This window comes from Cuculus canorus, chromosome 8 (assembly GCF_017976375.1).
Source record: "Cuculus canorus isolate bCucCan1 chromosome 8, bCucCan1.pri, whole genome shotgun sequence".
Lineage (NCBI taxonomy): Eukaryota > Metazoa > Chordata > Aves > Cuculiformes > Cuculidae > Cuculus > Cuculus canorus.
The window spans coordinates 14,347,319-14,375,130 of record NC_071408.1 but is presented as its reverse complement, the minus strand read 5'-3'; the positions used below and the strand labels follow the sequence as shown (position 1 = coordinate 14,375,130).

The window sequence follows — 27,812 nt, the reverse complement described above, 5'->3', positions numbered from 1 at the left end:
ATCCAGTGGGTCCTTTCCAACCTGGTGATTCTGTGATTCTGTAAAGAAATTAAAATTTTTGAGTTTGTGTTACTTGCATAATTTCTGGATTGCCGTTGAAATAGTAAAGCTTTTTCCCTCCACCAGTACTTTATGTAAATACTAAACAGGACTCTGTACATATTAAACCCAACTTCTTGCATGCCTGTGAGTCGCTTCCTATAAAGAGTTCCTTTTGCTTGCAACTGATTGTTTACACCAGCCTGCCACTACAGCAGTTGTGGACATGCACACAGTGAAATGTGTTGCTCCTACTGCAAGATTTAAACACAGAGTTAAAGGGCTGCAAGTTGAAAATAATTTTCTAATAGAGGCTACTATCTTCTCCAGGTCTTTACAGTACTCACCATAATGGAGCCAAACTAAAACTTTGATTTTATAATGGTATTCAACAGCCATCAACACTTAACAGGCACAGGTAACTATCTTGGATTTTTTGTTTAAGTCAAGCAATGGAATATTGCTGGAGGCAAACTGTTCTACGGTGCTTACCTTGCATAATGTTCGCTGTAAGGTAACTGTGGTATAACAGACTTGCTAGCCCTTGTGGATGGCAAATACCAAACTCAGTGTGAGTTTGCAAAGGAGAGCAGTTTGGTTCTACTTGAACAACAAACAACCTTATCTTGCAAGACAGATTGGATCCAGTCGTAGTCTCTCAAATCAGCTGAATGACACCTGGGGGGAGGTGGGAGCCTCATAGCCTCATGTTGCTTCAGTTAAGAACAGAAACATGTCCAAAAGCACATACTGATCTACCCACCCCAAAGGCATGGCAAACCGTGAATCCCCACTTCTGACTACACAAGCAGCCTTGCCAACGGCCAGTCAACACATCCTAATTGACTTAGCCCCACCTCGCCAAAAGGTGCCTAAAAGCTTTCAAAAAGTATAAAATTGGCATCAGAAAACCCTTTCTTTGGGGGAGAAAAAACCACCACCTTAACTGACAGATGGGTCAATGCGCCTGGATCTCTCTTCCCTGCCAAGGAGGAATACCTGTTTGTTAAGAATTGCATGCCTGTGACTCTGTCAGATGTTCCCTGGAAAAATAAATACTCAAATTCTATTGTCACTTGTTATATGTGTGTGTGTGTGCGCTCATTGTTAACCAGTTGTAATTGTTTAGTGCTAACGCAGCAAGTGAATTTATCAATGGCAATCTCAAACTTGTTTTAATCTGTCACTTAAGTTAAACTGCTTATCACCACAGCACTGAAAAATTGTCACTCTGACAGGCATTGCAAAGCTTCCTCTGGTGACAGCAAGAATTCGACTAAGTTTTCCATGGGACAGTTCAAGAAAATTTCTCTTCCCTACATTGCTACAGAGCTGACGTTTACCCAGCACCTATGCACTGCATAGAATAAAACAGATTTCCACTTAGAATTCTCAGATGTGGCAGTAACCCCCAAGTGCTGGTATAAGATGATGGATAAAGATTGGCCATAGCCTTGGTTGTTGATTGGAGAAGTGATGCTCAGATAATATCAATGACTTGTAGTACATCCCTATGTCCTTGCTAAACTACTACAGTGATGGCAAGCTAGTCACCTCTCTTGGACTGTTTTGAGGAAATTCCTGAAGCCTACTTCACCACTTCAGAGACTGCTAACTTTACAATCAGCAACAGTTATTGCTTTCTTGCCAAGGTTGGAATGAATAGGAGAAATTAATTCCTACCGAAGATCCCTCCAAAATATGGGCGAGACGCTAATGCACCACCAACCTAGCCTAAGGTAGCAAATGTTAATAGGACAGTCTGCATCATCATTTTCTCTCTAATTAAATCAAGGTCATATTAGATCACTACATCAAATCAAGCATAGTCAATTTGATTAAAAAAAAAAAACTGAGCTAAACCAGTTTTCTTCTGGAAATTAACCCCTTATCACAAACATTATCCATCAATGCATCTTATTTCCACTGAAAGTTACTGCTGCTATAGAACAAATGCCATGCTTTAAAAAGTAAACCCTCTCCCAACAAATAAAATAAGATTATATTGTCTAATCTCATGCCTAAATTTTTAGATTTTGATCAGATTCAAAGATGTGATTCTTTCTTTTACTTTTGTTTCCTCCAAACCTTTTTCTTCTGCCTTTCTCTTCTTCCCATAATACCAATTGACCTTATGACTGCTCTTCAAACATCATGCATACGTAATGTCATCACTTCTCTGGTTGTCTGTTGTTTTGCATATTTGGGGTTTGGTGTTTTTTTTGCCATATTTAAGTCTCACACAGGAAAACAACCTCTTTCATGGAATACTGAAATGTATGCCTAACAGACATGTACTGTATTATACTGGGTGCTGTTTACCTCATGTAGGGTTAGATCCAAAAAAAAGAAAAGATCATACTGTTTGTGGAGCCACACACTTTTACACAGAGCAGCAAAGTAGAAGGTTTTGTGTTTTCTTGCTGGCGACTTTTTGTTTGATCGTTTTGGTTATATTTTTTTGTTTATTTTTCTTTGGTGTTTTTTTTATTTTTTAGGATTATGTCCAGTAGAGCTCCTTCCCCAAATTTGTACCAGTTATCACTTTTTCATTGCAGCACTTACATGTCCAAGATTTTACTTAACTGCATAATAATCTATTGCTATGGCAACTTTTGGCTAAGCTACATTCCTCCTTGCTGCAGAATGCCTGCACTTAGGTGGACTACGGTCATAACAGCTGGCTGGGAAAGTGTGATCTCCACCTGTCTGGAACTTATGGAGGGAGAGAGAGGGATGCAGACATAGTCGTTTTAACCCACACAGCAAATTTCTGCTTCAAACATTCAAAAAACTTGAAGGGTCCCACCCACATGCCTCATAACACCTACATCTATAGCTTCTATAGCCAAAACATTTTTTTTTTAAGCTTGTCAAATACTGACAATGAGATCATATATAAATACATACTTGTCATTTCACACTTATTGCAGAGAGAACCTATATCACTGTCACTGGATACATTAACTATACATCTGAAAAGAACAGAATATCATAGGATTTAAAATGCTTTTTTATTTTCTTGATTTCTTCCCCCTCGATCACAGAAGAAATTAATCAATGTCATAGAAATAAAGGTATTGTAAATACCAAAGTTGATGGAACTATGACAAATAAGACTGACTAAGGATCTCCCCTTGACACACAGAGCCAGACCTGCAGTTGAACCATGTTGTAGCAGACTGGCTGGCCCATCTGTTTGTTACGCTTGTTTGTTATTCTCCCAACATACACTTAAACTATCAGCTCTGGTTTTAGGTTATACACTTTGCAAATACATACCAGCCATTTAAAGGCTATGAGCTCCCCTCACCCCCATTAAAGCCATGGTAACACCACTCGCTCGATTTTAAACTGCGTGAGTAATGTGACACTGAGCAAGTACTACTCACTGTAGATGTAGGTTGTCATCTTGCAAGGGACAAGTATCGGCAGGATGACTTTGAAAGGGTGCAGAGTCTGGCAGAGACAGACAAAACTGGCTTTGCTTCTTCTAGTAACCCTTTTTTTCCTTTTGAGTCTGTACCTCCATCTCATACTAATACCACGGAACAAAATGAAGAGGGGAGTAGTAGGCCAGAAATATTTATGACTGAACGTAAACTCAAAGTGTTTTGGAGTAGGAATAATACACTTGGTATAACCAATACTGCAAGTTCTATATAGATCTGTGAATTTTTGTCATCTGTATTGTATGTTGTTTTTTTTTTTCCTTTAAGGCTGAAGTGAAGCACTCTTCTACAAAATAAAAAAGAATAGAATTCCTTTGGCCAAAACATATTTGGTTGGAGGAAAACATGGTTTGCCATTTAAAGATTCTACAACTTTATTTTTTAATATACAATTTAAGGCTCTATCTGTGGATTCTAGTTTTAAATTTCAAAATCAGTTATTACTGCTATCTACTATATAATGTTATATTTTACCTCAAAGATAGTGTAATGAACCACTGGTTCAAGATTTGGAAATCTGTGTATACTTATGAATTTGTAATTCCTTTCTGTTCATGGTTGAAGGGTTTGTTTGTTTGCTTTTTTCCAAACCATATCTAATATTGCAGAAAGTCTGTTTAGGTGTTTGATGATAATTAGCTAGAGAATTAGCATGCTAGAAATGTTATTCATCAAAATACCACTGAGTCCTGGGAAGATTGCAGACCTCTGGAGAGGTTGGAAAGGTTCTCAGAGGCAGGCTACTCTGTTGCATCAGGTTTAAATTACATAAAGTACTGATTAAAGTCTTTCAATTAAATATATCCAACTTCAAAGGTAAACCAGACCATTCATGTGCCTGTTCTATTAAGAGAACTTTTAGGGCCAAATTCTTGACTATGTTAGCGCTCAGTTGTACTGCTCCACAGCAGCCCAGAGAGGCTGTTAATAGTTGCTACTCTACTCTAGCCCTGCAAGCCTGAAAGTATAAGCAAGATTTCCCCATAGCTCAAATTTTCTACTGACATAATACCCATTAGCTGTGCCTTGCCTCATTTGTAGCAGCAGAAAAGGAGGCAAAGAATAGCATTTATAGACTAGTATCAATGGAATGAGGTTTAAAGCTTCTTCTGCAACTTCTTTTTTTCAGCACTACAGTGATTTACATTCTCCAATTTAAACATATCTCATTTAGAAGATATTTCATTTCAGTATATTGACAAATTCTAGAAATCTGCCAACATCATTACTTGGTGTTCCATTTACTGAAGGTCATTATCTGTGATGCCTGCTGTTTGCAAAACAGTGTGTGTCCATAAATCAAGGCATTCATTGATGGAAATTTGAGGGGTCAGTTTTGCCGAGTCATCTATAATTAGTTGCAGAAAAGTTCTGTATCTTTCAATGAAGAAGCCTTTAACCATCTCAAGCAAAGGGGCAAATATTTTCTCCTCAGCTGAGAAAACTGTTTGATATGGTGTGAGTCCACCATGAGCCATTTTTCTCAATGACTTTTGGAGCCCTTGACTGCACAAGCAGTCAGGTCCCATAACTTCAAGGAGTGCTTGCACTGTATGAAAGGAGTTCAGAACACAACCAAGAGCAGCCATTGCTATATCACCAATCAATCTTCTTAAGAACCACTAAATCATCAATTAGAAGGAAGACTACACCTCTAACCTTAAGGGCAACCACAGTAAATGGAGTTTCTAAACCCCAAAATACAGTATTAGCCAACAATTTCAATACAAGGAATAGGAACTCGTGTTCCTTACAATGTTTTCTCAGGAAGTCTATGCATCCAGAGCTGTGACCAGGAAGACCAAGGTGCTGACATAAGCCTAATAATTGCACAGATGAAGCTGCATGTACAGCAAGAGCTAAACTTTGATCATGTGGTTTCTCAAAAGAGACCTCTAAACTTTCTGGAGACAAAGTCATAAACAGACTCTGGACTCATTTATATTACTGAAAACTTCACTGAAGGACAAAACAATTAATTTCCTTGTTTTGATTATATAGAACAGCATGTGCAGTTTCTTCTAAACCAGTGTGTATCTGAAGTTCATCCTATCTAAACTTGAAGGATTTGCACTTCTTCATAAAAGAAGACAGTGATACCGAACACAAAGAGTGAAGTATTCAAAATATGTGTCTATTTGGGACAAGGACAAGTTTTAATATTGTAACACATTGATTCCTACTTGAGTAACTGAGCATCTGAGCCAACTTTGTGGCTTTATAAACAATCTGTACCTCATTTTCAGAACACTGGTATCCTAAACCAAACTATTTAGTCACAGGACACACCAACATCATTAAGCCATTACATCTACTTTTTCTCTTCCTACCTCCACACTAACAGAGCCACAGAATGTTTCACAAAGAAAGAGGTGTGGGAGGATGTATAAATAACCAGAGCATGCCTTATGTTTTTCTTCTCGGTTTTCTTCTCTTTGCTACAGGCTGTCATGCCTCCCTTTCCTCTTTTCATTCTGTTTTTACTGTCTTTGAAAGTTAGTCAGCCCTTTTTTGAAGTGCCACAAACATACCCCTGGGGCTGCAAATACTTCTTTGGTCTAAGCTTCTTCCTTTAATACACTTTTCCGCTTGTTTTGTTATCCCCTCCCCTTGGTCTTCTACCACCTGTTCTTCATTGTTTCTTCTCGCTTACCTTTTTTATGATGCAGACCTTTTGCTTTAAACTCCATCACAGCATCAGGAGCCTTTTGTTCTTATTCCTCTGTGATGAACGTTTCACACTTGAGTATTAACTCAATCTAGTTTTGTTATTTTTCAAGCATACTATAGCTGCATTTGTATAATTTATTTTAGTAAATAATGGATCAGCAAGGACACAAACCAGACTTTTAAACCACAGTAAATCTAAAGATGTTAAGGAGAACAATCACCTTCTGTCTAATTGATCCTGAGTCTTAGGGGATGGTCTACATCTGTTATGAGTTGGAAATAACCTCCTCATTGGAAAAACGCCAGGGCATTTGGGAAAAAAAACAACAACAACAAAAAACCCAAAACTGTAGCAGCATAACCAAACACTTCTGATAAAGATGCTTAGGTATATAGGGATACTGTTTGGTACAGAACAGAGAAGGTGACTTCTTTCTAGATCCTCAAAAAAAAGCAAGGTCACAGACTCTTTAAATCAGTTGCAGAACTCACCTCTGTAATTAAGTGCTCTAAATCAGTAAGATTTAAGCAGAAACTGAAGAACTAATTAAGGAGATCCTAACATTGTAGCACAGATCCAATATTCCTTCTACCCACTCTTCAAATCAGGAAAACCCTTTCACGCAGCAAGGTCCTGTTCCCGCTCACCTTGAGCTCTATAAGCTTTCTGCTCCTGCTAGGCACTAATTGATTTCATTGAGAGCAGGTGATATTAAATTAAGCAAATTTAGCTTCGATTCATGACCATATATGGAAATGCCTAGCAGAAGCAGCGGTTTCAGAACACAGATTTGCTCCAACCCCACCCTCTCCTAGGGTAAAGTAGATGATATGACACAAAAGGGAGTTTCTGAGTGTGGGGGTGTTGGTAATTTGAGAATACAGGAGGATAATATAGGTCCTGACCAGCTGTGCTTTCCCCTTACAGTCTGCCATTTGATCGAAGGGACCTCTGTTCAGAGGCTTGCAGGGAATACAGAGCTTGCATGCAATAAGCATGCGATACAGCAGCTGCTTATTCCTGACCCATCACCTTTCAAAGAAATGTAGGCAGTATTAGGATAGATAGAGGTAACAGTGAGAATTTCTACCACTGTCAGCCAGGTGAACACTATACAGCCGTTCTTTATGTGTTATTCCCGAAATCTACCTCTAGAACCCAGTGGAATAACGTGTATCCCTTTATGGTTTTGCAGAGAGGTAGCACCCATTGACTCTTCCTGCATCTTTTTATGATCTTCATAGTCATGATTCATTGAATTAGATGACACGATGGGACTCACCATAATTTACTTCCCCTTACATGTCTCTGTTTCAACTCTATAAACAACATCTAAGGTGCTCTGTTTGCCATCTTTGTAATATAATAACTTACGTGTGAAACATTTTTAAGAATGGCAAGAAGACTGTTTTATTTCATGCAACACAGCATCAATTATTTTACCAGCTGCTTCTTGTAATCTCATAGATTTGCCCATAGTTGCACTTATACAACCTCTACATCATACCAGAAATATCTACTGTTTTTCCTCTTGCTGCTCTCATTGTGTAATAAAAACACATGATGACTCTGTATGCAGACTGGGCAGACATCCCTCATCAAATATTATTCTTAGGAGGGAGTTTAATTTTTAGATACTATGTAACATAGTATTTCACATGCAATTGTCTTCAAGTACATCGAGTTTCAGAACCACTCTCCCTTACCTTATATCTGTCCTCCAAAGGATTGCTATGTGGCAGGCACTAGAGAAAGCCTCAGTAAATAATAAGGGATGGCTTCTTGTGCCAGAACTTTCCCTGTTTTGTTTCTTTTTATTTAAAGAATACTACAGATACACTATCAAGGAATGACACTATTTGTCTGGTATCTTTGGCATAAACAGGCAATGTGAATTAAGGCTTTCTAATAAATGCTATAAAATGGATTTCTTGAGCAGAATAATGTGTTATCTATGGGTAATTTCCCATGAAAGTAGAGACTATAATTCTGATTAGACATGGATATTATCTTTTCCAGTATGTTTCTGTCAATGCACTGATTCAGCAACCATTTAGACCCCAAGGTCAGGGCTGTCCATAAGTCCCATTGATTTCAAAGTTGAATGTCTGCCCAAGATTAAACACAAAGAGGAATGCTTTCCTAAATCAATTTGTTTAAGTCTGTATGTAAGTTCTTTGTTGAATCAGGGCCTAAAGTCAGCAATGAATTGGGACAGATGATGAGTTTGGGCCAAATATGTGTATTAGTAGCCAAAATGCATATAATGAGGCAAGAAGCATCATCGTTGCTTGGATTTAAACCAAGATCCTCAAAAATATAAGCTAACTGGATCTCTAATCTTGATTTCTTTTGGAGCTTCTAGCTTAAATACAAGTGGTGAGAGAGGTTGCATGTGCCCGTACACATTGCGGTGGCCCTTGATTGTCTTCTTTCCTGCATCTAGATCTGCTACCCAGAAAAATAACAATATTAGCAGGAGGGACAGTGCCTGTCTAAGTTTTGTCCTACTAGATGATACAGAAGGTATACCTAAACTACAGAACTGGGAGGGACTCTGTACCCCACAAGCTCAGGGTTGAAAATCTTTTGTTCTATGCAGTGTCTTCAAATAGAATTTTATTTTGAGTTTCTGTATAAAGCAAGTAGCAAGTCATCTTAACAAACACAGGAGATTATGAATTTGACAGAGCACAATGTAGATCAAAATGGTTTTAATCATTACTCCCTGTTTTAATTACTACTTGACACATTATCTCTATTGTCCTTCTACAAGTCTGTCTTTTGAATGAAATATTAAAGGCAAGTCACAGCTGAATATATATGCAGTCTAGAAGGAAAATGGCTTTGAACTATTTGAAATGATTTATTGTCCACATTTCTTTATGAATATTTATTTGCCACAGTGAAAGCAATTCAATAAAGAGAAAACACCAGGACCAGTTAACTAAACATTTGCATACTCTAACAGTTTAAAAAAGGAAAGAAAAAATTATGGTACATTAGAATGGTGTGAATGCTGTGGTTTTCCTGTTTCCTTTAGTTAATTCCAGATACTGCATGTGTAAGGCCAAAAAGCAAAGGCCAAGACTCTTACGAATGCAGATCCTAAAGAGGATATAAATATAAATATCCTGCAAACAAGTGTGCCTAACCTTTCTGTATTCCCATACAAGAGGAAGTAAACATGTTTGTGGGGGAATTTTCAAGGCCAGGATGAAGTCTATCATTTTGTTTCCATACTACATCAGGTAGCTGGCAAGTTTATTTTTTGCAACAAGCACACATAATCTAAGTTGTCAGGACCAGAGATCTGTCATTCCCTGACACTCCTCAGAGAAACGGCAGGTATACATGGCTTTCAAAAGGATACGTGAGCACACTGGGTATTTTGTGGTGTAAAACCTTTAGTATTTAAGCATGTACCAAACCCAAGACCACACACACAGCAGAGATGCTGATTTCCTTCACTCCTCAGTGGAGGAACAGAGTTTTTCATGGTGTGTGCCCTCATTTCACCCTCCTTGAATTAATTTCATCGACCAAAAAGCACTATGTGTTAGACTTGGAATGAACTTTGTTCCTCAGAGCTTCTTAGTGATATTCCGATACCCCATCACAGATGGGGCCTTGACAGATTTTGTACTGATTTTCATGATTCCATTTTCCTTTATTTTTTTTTTTAAGCAGGATTGTCACTGCTTGAGAATTCAAATGCAAATGGAGATGTTCACAGGCACTGTTTCATAAGGAAACTCAGCTGGTTGGTTTATAGAGCTCATAAACTGAATATTATATCACACACAGTATTTGGAAAAGGATGAACTAGATAGATAATAGGTGTAGAGAAGGATAGGTAAAGTAGTAAAACACAGACTTTGAACAAATGCATAAATGCTCTACACTGCAATATTCAATTTTTTTGAGCAAGAATTATAATAATAATATTTATTTATAGTAATAATTTTCATTATTATCTACCTGAAAGCTAGATGTGAGGCTAATTCGTTAATGTTTCCCAATTACTTCATGATCTTCAAATAGAATTTGCCCTGAAAATACTAAGTATTATAATTTGCTCTGTATGCCTATTTCATTTTGCTCTGGAGAAAAGCACACTTAATGGGTTGCTCTCTTTACATTTGTCTACATATCACATTCTAAAATTCTAGCTGTTGAGCTTTTCCAAAAGTCAATAACAGGCACATTTTACATTATCGTATTTTTTTTCTCCCTCTTTTGTCATAGCATTTTTCCCCCATCTATGATGATACTTGATCCGGATGTTTGTTATTCTTTGTACAAATACAGAAGTTAAGATGTACACTCACTGTTTATTTCCTTGCCTGAATTTGAAGTTGATCATGTATGAGCACATTTGTTCTCCGAGGTCAGAGCTCTCTAGACACAGTTTATGTGAGTAATCAGGGAGTCTAAGTTATACATAGTTAGAAGCTACCATATATTACATGCCAGAATATGTTTGTAGGTATCTCAAAGGTTTTTTTCTTCTAGCAGATTACCAGATCTCCATTTATTGGTGAAAGTGTATCAGTTATTCACAGCTGAAGACAGCCTGATCCATTTCCTATGGTTGTTATCTGCTGGATTCCTAAACTCTAATGGCTAAAACCTGCATCTACCAACATAAAAGCCACAGGATATGACACTGGTATCTCGTGGTTGCAATCAGCCTCCTGGTATTATAGCAGTCTTTTTTATTTAACTTTATTTCTACTGAACTGAGCCTGTTTGAGTCACGCTAGCTGTTTTATATAGCATCTGCATTGTATATTGTGATAATTGAAAACTCAACACAGCCTGGAGGCAGCGGCACAATGGGACAGGAGTGAGCTGGGACATAACTCAGAAGAATAAGACAGGCAGGCAGCAAGAAGCAGAGCAAAGCCAGCCCCAGCAGTGTCTCTACCAGCAGTCAGTCTGGGTCAGGTGTCTGGCAGCTCGGTGTCCTGCTGGGCGCAGGCAACTCCGCCAGCAGCAAATGCCCAGCACAGTGCCTGGGGGAAGCGGGACTCTGGATGTCACTCTGTCTGCCATCATGGGGCCGAGGTCTGGGAGCACACAACATAGGCAGGGTCCGAGGCTCGCCTAGAAAATCACATGGACAAATCAGAACCAGTTTTGTGGCCACACACTTCACTGACAGCTCCGATCCTGTGCAGATGCTCAGGGTGGTTCCGTGCAGCGTGGTTCCTCTTCCTAAAACAGTATCTAAGACAGCATTAGCAGAGAATGAGCCAGATTTTTTTTTCTAGTGTTTCAGAAGTGTAACATATATCAATAAACGTCACTTGCTATTTGAATCTTAGAATAAGAGTTAAAACAAATTACTGAAATTAAATTAGTAGAGTAGGGGGTACAGTATTTCTTGCTGTTAGCTTATTAAGAAAGAAAAATGCTTGGAGTGTAAAAAAGAGACAGGAAGAAATAACAACAAAACAAGTTGTGGCATGAAGAAAAGAAATATTTCTCCTCTGTCCTCTAGGCTCTATCTAAGGAGAGGCAAACTCAGCCAAAACTAGTTAGTGAGTGATTTGGTGTCTGGCTGGTGAAAGGTCCAGCTGCCTTGCAGGGCTGCCTCACAGGCAGGAGGGTTTTCCTAGAAGCAAGCAAGTAGCTCTCTGCTGTGGGAGTCATAAGCTGTTCACGTAAGTAGCACGCCTGAGTTGATGGGATGGTTTGAAGGAGATAGAAGCATCTCTACCTTGTAGCAGCACCCCCAGAAGCTGCCGATGTTAAATTGTCCCCACGGACTGAAGATCTACAGTTTTCCATGGGTCATTTGGCATGGCGAGAGAGGAAGACAGGCTAGTCCGGGAGAGCTAGGCTGTACAGCTGTAACATTGATACAGGCTGAAACACTACACCAGTTAGGGCTTGGTCTTAAAGGTATGGTTTTATAAACAGATGACTAAAACCACCCAAGGGAGCAGGTCAGACCAGTTCCTGCCCTCCCTGTAGCTCTGGCTTTTGCCTTGGCTCTGCTCTGCTCTTCACGCTGCTCAAATTCCCCAGGCAGAGCAGCTCTGCTTCCCCCAGCGCCTTGCCCACATCTGGGAAAAGCCATCACCAAGACCCCGCGAGATGCCCCACACCATAGACCTTCCTCCTGCCCCCGGCTATGCCTCCTTACTGCGGCAGCACCCTGTCCCACCCCTAATCCTCAAAGTCATCTCCCAATATATCAAATATACCATCTGAGGCCTCATTAGGGGAAGGATAATTAGCACAGGTCCATTGTGTAGGAATGTGAATCTGGGCTTCTGTTCATTGTTTCGTTTCCTAAATTTCTCCAGGAAATGCCCCCTTTTAGGGTTCTGCTTAGCTGTCTGCATTGTAGGTGTGATCGTGTATATCTCCTTCTCATGACGTAGTGTTAATCATTATTTCTAAAGTTCCTTTAAATTCTCAGGCATTGGGATTTATTACTTTCCTCTCACTCTTCTCTTACCTTTTTCTTCTTCTGTTTAATATAAGGAGAGTCATCAGTAGTGAACTGATTATAAGGAACTAATTTCTATCATCAGTTCAGTAGTAGGGCATACTTCTTAAATAACCTAAGATAAATACTTTTAATTAAGCAAATGTCCTACTCAATTCACTGTGGACAATCCCATCATAATGGATATTACTTCTGTAGGCTAAATCTTAATCTTCACCAATACTGAATGCATGATGCAAAGCCATTATTAAAATATATAGGCTTACCCTAATATTGCCATTTTAAAGGTGCCAGCTTTTATATTCATTAATGTGATGACAATAGATTCCTGACTAATGAGTTTTACTATAGATCAGAATTTTATCGGGTCCGTATATGAGATCAAATCCATGCCTGCCTATTATTTGCAGATATTATTAAAAAAGTTTAGTTGGGATTATTATAAAGTCTCTTCAGATTCCCTAACAAAAAAAAAAGAAGTTAAAATCTAATGAGATTCCCTGAAAGCATTTTAAAAGCTTGAAACAGCAGTAAAACCAGCAGGCACCACACAACAAAAGGTAGTATTTACTGATCAGAAGATGAATCCTTCCTCCCCAAGAGTTTAACAGTTTTTTATAGTATGGATTTTTAAGAGAGAGGGAGAAAGCAAGAAAATCTCCAAGCCAATGCTCTCCTCATATAAGACATCAAATTTCTTCCTGATCAAAGCCTTCACACTCTTGTGCAAACAGACTTTTTGTTCTTGTGACCAAAATCTGCTCTCTTACCCCTGCTCCCCCTCCATCTGTTCAGGCTTGGATTTGGAAGTCCCTACCACAGAGGAAGAAAGCCTGATCCCGTTTGCCTCGATTGTGGTGTTGAAACCATTAATATTCCTCTGACAGGTATCCTGACCCTGGTGCCCTTGAACATGCTCAAAAACATAGGGTATTCCTGAGCCTTTGTCCCTGGGAGGATTAACAGGGTTGCCCTGGAGCCAGCCTGAAGGTGTTTTAGTAGGTAATATGGGTGGGCTGCACAGCTGACTTCAAGCTTTGCCTCAGGCTGCCCCTGCTCAGTAACATAGATGCAGCCATCAAATTAGGGGGTAAAGCGTAGCTCCATGTACACGTTAGAGTCTGAATCCTCAGAATCTGAGGGAGGATATCTCCGAATATCTCCTTCTTCCAGTGGGGCGGGCATGCAGATTGAGGGGCAACTTCACTGGCCTTCAGTCAGTTACTTAAGCTGTCTTTCCCTCTTTCTACTTTTCTTTCCTCTCTGGTCTTTCTCATGGCTCTTAAGTTCCTGAATTGTCTGAAGAAGAGACTGTGACTTTGTGCGGTTTTGCTGTGCTTAGCACAAAGAGGTCCCATACTCAGCTGGGTCTTGTGGCTATATCATGGTAAAAGTAAATAAATAGAGAATACTAGTAACAATGGTTACTTTTGCATGAACAATAGGATCCTAATGGAGGAGCAGCCTCTCCTCTGAGGGTTTTTTTTTTTTGATCTGCAAGTGCACATCTCTCTTTTCTTGCTCAGCTGGAGAAGATACTGCCTTTGTAAATCAGACAAAACTTATCATGTAAAATGGAATACATCTTTGATTATACCAAATACTCTCCTGTCTGTAATTTACCCTTGCTGCTGCAAAGGATGCAATATGATTAAGCTGAGAAATGATAGACTGAATATTATGTATCAGGATGGAAGAGATATTTCCTATCTAAATAGGAAACAATCATCAAAAAACAGTGAAAATATACAAGCGTTTCAACATAAAATAAACAAGCCACCCCACTGTTACCTTGTATTGTATCGTTGTTCTCCTTGGTCAGACTGCTGCAAATACTTCTCCTGTAGCCTATAATATTTTTTATTTTAAGAAAAACTACAAACTGTCATGATTCTTTTCAGCAATGTGAGTATCTTTCCTCCATAACTACATATGTTTTGTTGCCTGCTCAGTCTGCCGACTCTTCTGTGCTTCCCTGGGTGAGTCCAGATTCTCCCAGTGACATTTCTCAAATTGTAGATCTCTGCAGTGTATTTTCCTGGAGCTGTTAAAAACATCGCTACTTTAGTTAATAATAATGTTTAGCAGTACCAGCTAACCCTTGTTATCGGCTATACGCCAGGTGCTCCATACAGGAGGCAGAGGGGCCATTATCCCCGTTTTAGAGACCAAGAAACTAACGCTTTTTATTTGGCAGTGATTTCCCCAGAACCTGCTGCAGAACATGCAAACAGGAGAATGACCAACATCCCTTCAGCTCACGTTTTATTCTTTAGCATTTGTTACTGCTTTTTTTTCCTTTGATATTACCACCTGCAGCACTGTGCCCTCCCAACAGCATTACAGAGAACATCACAGCAGAGCCAAGTGCTTTTGCAATAACAAATTCAGATACTGCAGCAAACAATGCAAGTAATTTTTCTAATTTTAAAGTGCATCTTTACCATGTATGATGTTTACTAACTTCTATTGTGTTTGTGATGATTTCTGTGTCTGATGCCAATAATGTGATACGTTCCTATCCAAATTAGCATATGACGAAATTTTGTGCTAATATTCAGATGATAAGGTCTGTTTGCTGTTTCCATATAGATGTATCTTTGACGGGAAGAGCAATTCTATAATAAGCCCAGGATAAAAAGCCCATCAATTGAATTGGTACCACATTACCATGGCAACAATATAATGCTAATGAAATTGTGACTGTTGAACCTTGTTTATGGAACTCTACAAAATGGGCTTCATAAAAGGAGAAATCTTGTGGATTAGTAAATGTTTCAAAGCATGATAAAAACCTTATAACCACATGTGCTGTGGCTTATTAACCATGTTATCATCCTCATTTAAGATAATACATTGCTGTTTGAAAGAGCAATAGCATTCTCAAAGAAATAAAATTATACAGGAAAATCTGTGCTTCTTCAGGTTTCAACATTCACCACAGAAAGGCTTGCACGACTCCATACCCCAGTTCACCAGGCTGATTGGCATAGGTGCATATCAAGTCATGCAGTCGTTACTGCTTGTTTAATCTTTCTCCGAATCTATAAATTATAGTGCTGCTGTAGCTGCAGTATACATCTTCTCTGTGGGACAAATGTGCTTTAGTTCATATCAAAATATTCCATGAAAACATATCCTTTTAGATGAAACCTTACACACAGCAGGTGTGGTAGCAGCAATGCACTCTTAGCTTCCCTTCCCCTTTCTTCCCCTCCCTTTGGCAGTTTATCACCACGTAGGCTCCCTGTGCAGAGGCAGGGAGTCACCCTCACAGAGGGATGGCTCTCGTTCCTCAGCACAGCTTTCTTTGCTGAAGGCAACTTTTGGTACCATGTCCTGCTTTTAAACAAATAAATGCTCAGCATTCAGGTTTTCCGGACAGTTATGTCTTTGGCCAGCTAACAGGATTCTAGGGTGTTGGCTCACTTCAGCATTTGGGGCTCCAGTGTCGAGTTTTGTACAGCAGGATCTCGTTTTTAGTTAATGGATAATTTTCCTCATTGTTTTTCACCTTGGAAATAAAAAAGTGTAGTTTATTCTATGAAGCCCATCTCCTAATTTGCCAGGCAAATCGAAACAGAAGATCCCGTGAACTGATAAGCAATGAATTCAGTGAGGCAATGAGGCTGGGAATGTGTGCCTACAAGTTTTTTTCTTCCTGAAGCAGGCTAATTATACTGTAAATATTCGCCACAGTAGTATTATCTAGATATCTAGCAGAGACAACAGGAGAGAACACTGCTTGTTTTAGTGATGTCCTGATCTACATGGCACAAAAGTCCACATGACTCCTCACCACATTAGATTTAATGGGCTTTAAATCGGGGCTTTGAACGACTGTTTTTGAAAGGTCCACATTTTCTCCTATTTGGAAAAGGAAGCACCGTCTAACATTTTGTGATGCCGATGGTTTGTGGGGAAGCAGTGCAATGAATTTCTAAGTTGATAGAAATATAATGTAATGTAATTTCACTTAATATATATTTTGCATTGGCTGACAGTTTTATTAAGCAGAACCAATAATCATCATTATTCAGGGTAATAACCATCTCATTAGAAATGGTCTAATTTTTCCTAATTTTAATTTACCTCTCGGACTGAGCTGTTCTAAAATTACTGATTTACAGTTCGGTTTTGTAAAAATTAAAAGGAAACATAAATCTTCAGAAAGCTTCTACTGACTGATTGCTGCTAAAACAGTGATGTGCCAGAGATTTGAGAGAGAAGGAAGTACATACAGAAAATTGAGGTTAGGAAATTACTACATCACTTTTATTTTCTTACTGTCTTTTAAGTAACACTTTCAGCACCCACTTTGCACAAACAATGATAAATTGTGTGTTTGCCTGCAGACCTTGCATGTACTCCCCTTTAATAAAGGACATGGTTAGGGATCATACCAAAGAGCACCGGTAAGGAGGAGCTGACAAGCAGAGATTTTTCTTGGAGAAACGGAGAAGGAGATGAAGACACCGATCAAATTGCATTATCCTCCAATGAAAATAGGATGTAAACTGTGACATCCAGGCAGATTACATAAGTCAGGCAAGCAGATGTGAGCAGAAAAATGTAGATCCTAAATCTTACCTAATAGGCTTACTCTCTGGATTATTCTCAATGACCAAGGCTATGCTAACTGTAGTTAACATACAGGATATAAGAAAAAATGTATTCATAAGTGAATCTGGGGGCATTCTCAACTGTGCTGAATTCAATGCTCTTTGATATAGCTTGGAGCATCTTAAAAGCACCTTGGGTGTCATACACTTCTATAGACACCATAAACAGCACTGTGGTATATGGCTTTTGTTCCAAAATTTCCAAGGGCACTCTTTCCTGTAAAAACGTGCTTGAAAAAAGTTATATTCAAGCAGCACTTGTGCATGCAAACTGCTATGGTTTCTTAGCTACTTGATTTGTTTGTTCAAGTTCTGAAAAGACATTTGATCAAAACAACATTGTTACAATTCATAAAGAGAAGTAAACTCATGTGAATAAGAAAACACTTTGCAGGTTATGTTAGCAAATAGACAAATTATCTAAAGGTTTTGCTTATCATAGGATGTTACTCTAGTAGTCCTGAGTCATAAAAAATAACTACTTTGTTTTGGTTGTTGGGTTTTGTTTGTTTGTTTGTTTTAATATTTCCCCAGAATAATACAGAAAAGCCAGTCTCTCCTGCGGAAGTACTCTACTTCTGAAATCTCTTCTCTTTGAAATTCTGAGCCTTTTCCAGCTGTAGTATTATTTGCTCAGCTATCAGAACACACAGTACACCAGTGAAAAGTATACACTATTATCCAAAGATAATTTGATAGTCTGTAAATGTATTTTCCTGCCTGTGGTTCCAGGCATTATGCTCTCACTTGAAGTAATGATTTGCAGATATCGTATACAATTCAAGTTAGCCCATATTGGTTTCACTTTGAACATTTACCTGCATGATACAAACACGGCTTATTTGAGGATTGTACAAACTAGACTAGATTGGTGATTTTTACAAGCCAGACTAAATCAGCAGTGCAATGGGATGCCTACTGTAGACAGGCGGCTTCTGGAGGAAATGGTGTGGTGACTCACTGGTGGCTGTCTCCAGCCTGCGTCAATGTTATCACACCCATACATCACCATGAGTCTGTTGGAAATACTGAATTTTAAGTCTGACAAAAAAGCACACCTCTGATCTGATGCGGTCAGTAAATACAGCATAGCACTTTCTAGAAGTACTTACCCTGCTTTTCTCTTTGAAGTTTGCATAGACATAAATCCCACCTTAAATTCCTCTTGCATTTCTGGAGTTTGCCATACCATTCCCCCAGATGCTAGAAACCAAACTGTCCAGTGTTAACTGGGTGGTTGTTTCACCTCTAATGCATCCATATTTCAGGGTGATACAATTCCTTTGTAGAATTTGTAAAGTCAGTGAGCGTGGATGCAAGGGTTTGGTTTTGTATGGGCACAGAGGTCACTTCCCGTATCCTTGCTTAGGAACCCATGTTGGGAACAGGTTTACATGAAGTGACATCAATTTACTCCTGACTCTTAAATGGTGAGCAATGGATGCAGGATCCCTTGGTGCTTGCAAGAAGTCTCAATAGAGGGCACTGATTCTTTGACCCTGGTGATACTGCTCTGGGAGTTGAGGGTCCCAGAATTCAGAGGAGCCTTGCACTGGTGACAGCCACCGGGCTGCCTGCTCTATGTGGGTGTGAAAATGCTCAGCAACACAAAAGACATAAAATATGATTTACACTCTCCCATTCCACTGTCATAAACTCTGGAGTGTCACCCTGGTTCATATTTGATATAGAAAAGAAAATTAATGTCAAGGGAGTGATTTGCAAAAGGACGCAGTCCTGGCTTGGTGTGGTCAGCGGCAAGGGCAGGAGCTCCCACCTCTGTTGCTCCGTTCCTACCATTCTCAGCTGGAGCAGCCTCCCGCACGTGGGCAAGAGGCCTAGGGATGCCCAAGTGATGCAGATGTGACAGCATCTAAATAATCAGGAATTACTGTGTTGCTGGTTTCTCCTCCCTCACCTGTTCACGGTATCTTGGATTCTGCTGCGACACTTCAGCCAGTTAATTTAAAGTAAAATTTAAAATGAAATTATGTAGATGTTCAGTAAACTAATTCTGTTATGCTGAAAAGTCCTTTATTTTGAGAGAAACATTAATAATTAACTGGACTTTCTAGAACACAGCAAAGTTTAAGAACAGCAACACTAAAAAAAAGGTAAGAATCCAAGTTTACCATCCTTATGTCAGTTTATGATAACATTCATGACTAATATAATGGATCATGACCTTTCTTGGCTTGTCTGACTGACAGTTGTTCATATATAGCATGGTACTTATCACCTTGGTCTTTCCATAATAATAATTGCTTCAATTTTCTGAGCTGTATTATCAAAACATGTACTCATAAGCATTGATCTCATCTCCTGGACAGTAATATTACGAGCTCCTTTGGAGCTTTATGTCACCTAAGATCTAGAGGGAAAATGAAGCCAAATTGCTGAAAAATACCATGTCTAACTTTATCCCACAAGCCTTTCTATTTGGGAGTTATTGAAGTTCAGAAATGTCATTATTCTGTATGAACCCGTGAGATGTCGAGGAAATACACAATAGTTACTCTTACAATTACTTACCTTGACCTTCCTATTTTTTTACTCTTTTAATCTCAGGGTATACAGAATCTTTTTTTTTTTTTTCTTCTTCAATACTTAAGGTAAAAAATTTGCCATGCAATTTGAACCTGCTTTCCTTGTGCCCATTTTCACTAAACAAGTTGTCAAGATTTGCTGTTTCATGCGTATCATATATAAAAGATGAAAGATGAAGGTGAAAATTTTGTGAATTTCCAAAAACTGACCACTTAGCAAATACTAATGATGTTTTGGTGGATAAAGGGACATTCCGAAGACCTGGGTTATACACTGAGGTCTGCCACAGTTCTGCTCCGCAACCCTGTTGCTTCCCTCTCTTTGCCCTTAGCCTTCCGCTCTGCTCGGTGGCCGCTGAGACACATCCTACCATCCTCTGAGAAAGCGAGCTGGGCTGGGGTCGTTGCTGTGACACCTGAAAGACATTCACACCGCAGGATCAGGTCCTGTACAACAAGACAGTGTGCACAGCAACAGCTCAATTAGTCAATTTTATTTAAACAAATCTGGGAATCTGGTCAAAGACCTTACACCAGCAAAGCAGGCCAATCTTCCTGTGCATGGAGATGACACCTGCCTCACCCTGAACGTGGCAGGTCATGGGTACAGCCAAAGCACGTGCACAGCAGCGTGCCGGTCTTCATGTAGTACAGAATTTCCTCATGTGTGCAACGGACAACTGGCTCAGCAACAGACACATTCTTCACATAATAAATAATAAAAAGAAACATTATAGCTTTAAGCCAGCTGAACGATTCCATATGTGTTAGAGTCACACAGAGATGGGACATTCCCATTCAAAACAGGGTTATACTCCCAAAGACAGCCCTCTGCCTCCAGGAAAGCGCTGAGGCTGTCAGCCCTCGTTGTTTCCCTGGTGCTACGCACCAGTAGCTTTCTGGCACAAACATCCCATCTACAGGAATTTCAAGTTCAAACAAGAACAAGCCTACAGCGCAGCAAGGCAGCACTGGCACAAATTGTTGACTGCATTTATATTGATGCCTCTGTTTTCTTTTCAGTATTTTGTCATGAACGTGACGTGCTCACTTATTTTTGTTTCTATTATTATTTCATTCCTTTAAATGAACTGGCAAAGTGACAGGGTAGCTGCATGCAAAGGATGGGGTACTGCTGTTCTGCTGGCTGACATGACAGCACAGATAGGTGTTTTGGTGCTCAGTTGTCACCTCCTGAAGCTGCCTTCAACACGGTGAATCAAAACGGTTCCTCAGCGACAAGTCTTGGGCTGACTTTTCAGGCTGGGTGCTGATGAGCAGCCATTTCCATCTCTGGGTCTGGTGATTAGTTTTATTCAGCTAAGAGACAAGTAGCTGGACATTTCTCACCGTTTCTGTGAAAAATGTGGGCATGTTTTCTTGGGCTATCAAATGGGACATATGGGAGCTGGATTCCATCTTTCGTTAGACCTTGGAATCCGTGTCCTCCTGAGGCAATTAATTAGCATGATGTTCTTGGCTGCTAACGTTTGCTTTCAGATTTCGCCAGCAAAAGACTTGGCAACATAAATTTTGCAACGATGGTCTAATGATTTAGGGTATTAGCCAAGGCCTCCACGCAGCTTCAACCCCTCAGCATTTACAGTTCCCTTATGCGTGCAGGCAAGGCTCCTGGTTTCTGTCCACGTCTCAGCTCTCCCTCTGAAAAATGAATATAATGGTACTTTCTTGCTTTCCAGAAAAGGTGGATTACAGGTTGCACCACAACAGAAGACAGGCAGCACCACTGCCTCCCTGTCTCCATGATGGAGGATGTCTTCTGCAGAGCTTTTTCTTTGATCCTTCCACAGTTTAAGGCAAAATCACTTACATGATAATTTTGTGAATTGAACATTTCAATTTGTTTACATTCAGTTTGCCCACTGTAAATATCTGCAGGCTGTACATATCTGTAAAAAAGACATATTTACCTATTTATCCATTTGGTGTGGGCTCATATTTAAGGTATATGTCCCTCAACTGGTGTTTCCCATGTGCGATCATTTCCAGACTATATTCTTCCTAAACCAGTGTGATGTACAGCAAACCCATACATTTCTTACCTCTGAATACAATCCAGAGGTATAATCTAGAATTTGTTTTTAACTTTTATTACCTCATTTATAATGTTATATAATTACAATAATTCATGGCTGAAAAATAGTATTAGTTACAACTCAAAAAAATGTCATGCCTTGCTCAAAGGAAAATGCAAGCAAAACATAAAATATCTAGCCAGTATATTTATACAGTGAATAGCACATCTGCCATGGGGAACTGTGGAAGAATGGCTCATGATTTAATAGCAGTCAACAATCTAGGGTTTGCTGTCTGTAGCTAGGCCTGACCTTGAGATAAGATAAAAGGGAGTAGAATACAAGAATGTGGAATCCAGCGTGGGAAAGTCCCGAAGAGTTGTGATGAGAACTTTGTATCTGCCCCTTTCGCGTGCTCAAGAGCGTCTGGCCAGTTGCGTGACAGCACAAGGCACATGAACAGCGGGACATAACCAATTAGGATTTGTTTTGTTATTGGGATAAGTATATAAGAAGTTTAAGGTGCATGAATAAAGGAGAACGATCATACTCATATTGAGACTCCATTGTTACTCCAGGTCCACCTCCCCCTCCAACAGGGAACAACACAGGCTTCTCTCCGGCATCCACTAAACACTAACACAGGGCTGAATTTTCAAGGGGAGAGAAGAGGAACCTATTTCACTGCACCAAAATGCTAGTGCAATTATACAGATCCATTTGTTAGTACTACTGCAAAGAAGTAGTTGTGTATATGAGAGCTCAGTTAAGTAGTCTTACTGTATATGATTTGAACTCACAAAAGGCGTTTTACAAAGCTGTTTGAAACAGATGTGCTCCTGCTCTCCATTTAAAGCAAAATTAGTGCCCATGGTGTTAATTTAGGTAACCTTTGCCATCACTAATATACAATTGCATACTTTTTGAACATGTATGAAAGGAATTAGGCAGAAATAGTAAATGAAAATACTACTAAACAGTAGCTGCAATGTTTGATTCTCCTTCCAGGTAGCTCGTTCTCATTTAAATAGAATGAGAAAGTGCAAAACATTAAATATAGGATTGTCTATTTTCATTTGATGTAGCTAGGAACTGATTTTGTTTTCACATCTGCCAGATAAACTCCCATTAACTAAAACCAACAAAAATATAAGCAGGAGAGCTGCATAATTGAAGGTGAATTTATCCTACAGAACCAATGCATTCATGCTATGCTTTTTCGTGCTTTGTGCTGCTACATTTATTAGCCTGTGATATCTTAATGCAGTGCTTCTTTAGACTCCCTTATTCCTCCCAACAGTTCAGGCACAGTGATCCATTTCCACACACCCAGCATTCAACCTTCAGCTCTTTGACTTTCAAATTGTGTCTTTTACAGACAGCCAGGAAGGATTTTGCAGAACGCTAGCTAGGAGACACTTATTGTGCAACTAATAAGGGAGGCTTAAATACCATTAAAAGTCTAACTTGTACTTTAAAATGCCATGAAATTCAGAGTTAAGGCTCTGCCTTGCATCCTCCATTGCACAATTGCATGTAAGTACGGCCAACAGTGTAGTAAGATCACAGGCTGTCTGCAGCAGCCGAAATGTGCAGGCACTATGGATCGCTACAGCTTTTTCTCAGGCTCCTGACAGGTTGGTTGCGTGCCTGGTCACCATTAAGGCTAGAGAGGAAGGCACCGAGTAAGAAATATCTGATCTGAATTACTCTGATGGGTTTACTTCAGCCTCTCACGTGCTGCTGTCTTTGAAGTGACAGCAGCCCCGTGTGCAACTATTTAGTTTAGGCCTCAAAATTACACTTGCATTTAAACTGTTGTCAGATGACAAAGGAAAAAGTAAATTGACAAAATGTTTGCTTTTAAAGCCATCTGCTTTAAAAATTGGGGAGAATACATCCCTAGTATTTCAGTTCTTTTGAATCACTGATAAGAAACAAATAGGTGAGTTAGTATCACAATTAGATGATGGAACCACAGATTTTCACAGTTCACGCATGCCTGATGTGATGGAAGCTTAAGATCTGCTGTGTGGACAGGTGCATACGTTTGAAAATTAAGATCCAAAGAAGCTGCATAGAAAAAATCCTTATGATTAAAAATTGAAGAGCATTGATCTATGTTACTGAATGACAATGCTAAACCTTTCATTTTACAAGAGAGCTGCTACCTAATTTGTACACAAGAATCTTCAAAACATTTTTTTTTCTTTACAGGTTTTAAAAGTGTGATTAACTAGTGTGATGGCATAAATAGTATTTAGATGTTGACTATGGAGGTAGACTAAGCAATACCAGCAGAAGAAAATAAGGCCAGATATTGCAGCAGAATTGTTTACATAGCCAACAGCCAGCCTGGAGGGAGCTGCTCTCATGACGAATGTCTATGCATGATGTAAACCTCTTTTTGGCTGATGGTGGTTTAGTAACTTCTATCGCAGGTGGGTATTACATTTTTAATAGATTCCTAGCAGTACAATCTGTATCCTTCACTGATATGTGTCCATTTCACAAGGTTATTGGCTTTCAACGCATCTTGTTAGATGTTAAGACGAGACAAGGTTCTTTTGCGCAGATTGATGTGTATTGATATTACATTAGTTCATCGAGGTTATGAATCACGCTGCATTGCACTACATTTCACATTTGCTGTATCATGACAAGAGGTTTATAATATTCACTCTGGGGCACATAAAATGCCTGCTGCCCATCCCTTGGATAAATAATTTAAGAAATTGTTGGGAAATCATACCCAATTAGTAGGATCTGCACTCAACAAGTGCCCTTTGATTTAAATTGTATTTGTATTTTGATAGGTATTGATTCTAGGAGTAGGAGAGATGAATAATACATTTTGCATTTCTCCGCTGTTCACAGCAATAATCTGCCAGAAATAATGGAGGAACGTTCCTGCGATGGAAGCTGCCTCTTTGGGGACCTGCATGCCTTTCCCTAGAAAACCCATGGGGCAGTTAAAGACACTCCTAAACTGCATGGAGTGGCCTGATCCCTTTTTCTTCCATTGATTTGCTGCATCATCCTGGATAAATCACTCAGCCTCTCAAAGTCTCTCCTTTTCCCTCTATAAAATGGAAATGGAATGGTTCCTCATCAGGCTGAAAATGGCCGTGAGACATAGGGAGAAAAGTAATAGCTACATCCAAGTAGGTATTATTCAAGTCCTGTCTGGCATTATCACATGGAGCATAAGGCAAAGAAGGGAGTGAGCAAGTGAGACTTTCTGTGGGCACAGTAGAGTCTCGTTACTTTTACTAGGACCCAGGGTGAAATCATATACCTCTGAAAAGAGCAAGGCAGAGGTGCACATCACCCAGCACACTCGATTCCAGCCCACCTGCCTTCTGTCCCTGCTGCCAGCATTAATGTTCTGGTTATTTTGGCCACTCATTTCCCTGGGTGAACTGATAAAACAAGATTAATTTGTTTTTTCTTGATTGGTTGCTAATCCTTCAGAGCGAGAAACGTGAACAAGGTGTAGTTTGTACCATGCACACAAACCCAGGTAACACACACAGCCCAACATGTTCCCAAGACTGTAGCCGCTCAGCACGCTTGTATGCAAGCCTGCTCACATGAGTGGCCAGCGGTGAGGAACAGAAGCAGGCAAAACCATCTCCAATATTAAAAACAAATCAGAATATATATAGGTATTAACAAACACCAGTTTCCAGCAGCTATAACAAATGCAGACTCTATGAAATAACCATAATTACAGAAAAGCTTTATTTTTTTTTCACCCAGTATGCCAGCTCTGATTAGAAAGCAAAACCATAGGCTCAACTGTATAATATAATAAACCATGGCATCAAAGCAAGCATCAAAGTGGCCCCTTGGCTGCTGACAAATAGTACAGTCATAAGGAAAGAGACAATAAAAATACAATAAGTAGAAATACAAGTTTTTTCCCCATAATATAAACACCACAAAAATTCTTTTAATACAAAAGGAAGCACGATCAACAGTGACAGCTTTAAATTTGCCGAGTATCATGGGAGGACTGTAAAATACATCCTCCCCAAAACCAAGCCGAAGGAGCACAATGAGCCAAGATGCTCTCCTCAGAACAAAGACATCCCTTTCCACGGGTCTCAGACAGGTAGCAGGCTGTTTGTTTGGATTTTATTTTGATCATCGTCTCTGTTTCACTCTAAGTTTAGCAAGATGTGCTGAAATACCTGCTAGTGCTTGCTTATATACGTGTAGTCCACTGCACCAAAATCACTTTATGGTCTTTCTCTCTATATATATATATAAAATATATTTACAACATTTTATTTGAATACACACCTTAAAAACAATTCCCTGAGTAGGAGCCTGGACCTTGCAACTCTGAAGTGGAGAGATTGCTGCCACATGGAATAGCAGACGATTCATATGCATTTGAGTCCTAAGCCTCTCACAGGGAAAGATTTAAATAATGCATGGTGGGTTTCTTTGTGATGCTGTTCCTTTTTTTTTTTTTTTTTTTTAATAATATTTTGCATTCTTTTAGAAGTATTACCTGTACGTTAAGGCCTATATTCATATAATCCTGAGTGACATACAACTCCTCTGTCTCGCCTTTCTAGTTCCAGGCAGAACTAGAGAAATGGAGGCCTGGCAACACAGAGCTGATGTGCACAGGAGCACACAGCTGAAAGCATGGGAATGGGGCTGCTTGAACTTTTCTTTTTTCCTTTTCTCATTAAAGTTTCATCTGAAGAATTTTTGTGAGAGCCTTAGCCTGTAAAACAGCACCCATCACTTTTAGGCTCCCAAACAGCCATGCAGTAGTGGCACAGGGGAGAACATGTATCAAGTAGACACAGTCTTTCTTCTTATGCCTTCTGTAGCCTCTCGGATACAATAATTCACCTTCTTCGGTGTCTTTTTGTAAGAGACAAGCAGTATTAATTGTCCTGAAGTATTTTTTTAAGAGGATGAGCATTGGATAAGTTCTTACTTGCTTCACAAGGTATTCTGCTTTCCAAGTAAATTGCAAAGTGATTGTAGTAAGTTTCATTTTAAGGCAATGCCAGATACCTCCTGGGTACCTCATCTAACAAAGTCCGATTCCCAGTGAAGCCAATATGAGAACCATGCTTTTATGAATGCTGAAATGGTCCATGAATCTCAAATACTACTGCATCTTCCATTTTATAAATCTTTTATGTGGTTTTTTTAATAAATACATATATTTTGCTTTTTGAATCTCAAGGCCCCTTTTGAGCTGTGCAGCTCTTAGAATCTTAACAGAAAAGTAGCAACATGAAACCAAAAATAAATGCTTTTAACAAATGGGGAAGGTCTACATTTCACCCAGGAAAGTGTGGTTTAAAATAAAACAGAGACTCCTGCAACATTAAATCCTGCATATTTTCTGCAGAGCATGCCACAGCTATCGACATGCTGTTGGTTTTATATGTCCCAGGATGCATGAATTATTACTGTCATTCGACATTTTATATTCCTAGTTCCATAGCCTATAGCAACACTTACCGTTAGCTGTTGTAGACTATACCAGACCTCTAGCAATGCCTCTTATTGATCAAGCAAAGCTCAATGTTTGCCTGCTCAGAAATGCAAAGACTTCCTAATTCTCTAAGACAGAAACCCACAAGTTACTGCGTTTGGGATTTCTAGTCCTTTTAAAAGACTTAAGAAACGAAACACAGCTTACAGATACCTCCTCCCCCATCAGAAGTCAAACTAGTAGCTGCCTCATGAGCTTTGGGGGCTACAAAAGGATGTGCATTGCCGATTAGTACTAAGTAGAAAAGATAACTAGGTGCCAATAGACAATGCTAATATGTAAACTGCTTATGAAAGGGACCTCAGAAATGAAATAAATGTTCTACTAAGAGTCAATGGACTCGCCGTGACAGCTTTATTAACTTCTTAAAAAAGGACCTACCCAAAGTAAGTACTACAGAGATTCCAGTAGCAGAAAAACTACATCAAAGATGTTTGTGCTTATGAATTT

General features: G+C 39.4%; 1 long non-coding RNA gene across 4 annotated transcripts in view; it reads right to left on the bottom strand.

The window, feature by feature from the left end:
- Window positions 1–7,914: 7,914 nt before the first annotated feature.
- The window catches only part of LOC128852874 (uncharacterized), a 47,682-nt gene continuing 27,784 nt past the window's right edge, over window positions 7,915–27,812 (bottom strand). For 2 of the 4 annotated variants that reach the window (XR_008450977.1, XR_008450979.1), the window contains exon 4: window positions 7,915–20,209. This is a non-coding gene — a long non-coding RNA (uncharacterized LOC128852874). The remainder of the gene's footprint in view (window positions 20,210–27,812) is intronic. The other 2 variants (XR_008450978.1, XR_008450980.1) reach the window with 2 other exon arrangements.